Source organism: Juglans regia, chromosome 7 (genome assembly GCF_001411555.2).
Source record: "Juglans regia cultivar Chandler chromosome 7, Walnut 2.0, whole genome shotgun sequence".
In the NCBI taxonomy this organism is placed as follows: domain Eukaryota; kingdom Viridiplantae; phylum Streptophyta; class Magnoliopsida; order Fagales; family Juglandaceae; genus Juglans; species Juglans regia.
The window spans coordinates 44,199,900-44,200,631 of record NC_049907.1 but is presented as its reverse complement, the minus strand read 5'-3'; positions in this window follow the sequence as shown (position 1 = coordinate 44,200,631).

Below are 732 nucleotides of genomic sequence, written 5' to 3'. Positions count from 1 at the left end.
TATATATATATAATTAATCTTTAATGTCATTTATAATTCTTGATAAAGAAAATTACAGATTGCAGTAGTAGGGCATGCATTAGGTTTTTGTAAGATTAGTGTCCATGGAACAGCATGATGATCATGATCAGCACAAGTCAAGAACCCAATTTGCCAAATTTGCAGCAATTAATGGTACTCTAACTACAAGAAAAATAAATATTTATTAAAGAACTAATTCATGAGTCTAATTTATTTTATAAAATTGATTATATAAAAGAAGATTGTTTATTTATTATAAACATGTCGAAGATATATCTTGCTTATAGACAATGTATGATTATTTCTTTATATTTATGATAAATTATTTACGACGATAACGATTATTTATAACAAAAACGTATTCACTTATATAAAAAATAATTATTTTTATTAAAAATAACCGATAAAAAATAAACAATTTCCTAAACGCGTACGATCTTTTAAACAAAATTACGAAGTCGATTATATTCTTCTTCACGCAGGAGGAGCTCATGACAGGCGGCCAGGGCAAAAGCCTCGAGCATGCATATCAATATATATTGGCATATAAGTCCTTTCCAATATCAGAGGTTCCGAAAATGGTGCAACTGAACTTACCGCGCCGCCGGCACAAAATGGCGCACGGGTCCATTAGTAGTTTTTTTTGTTTGTTTCCCAGAGACGTTATCCGTACGTAAGAAAAAAGAGTAAATGATTCTATGGATGAAGAAT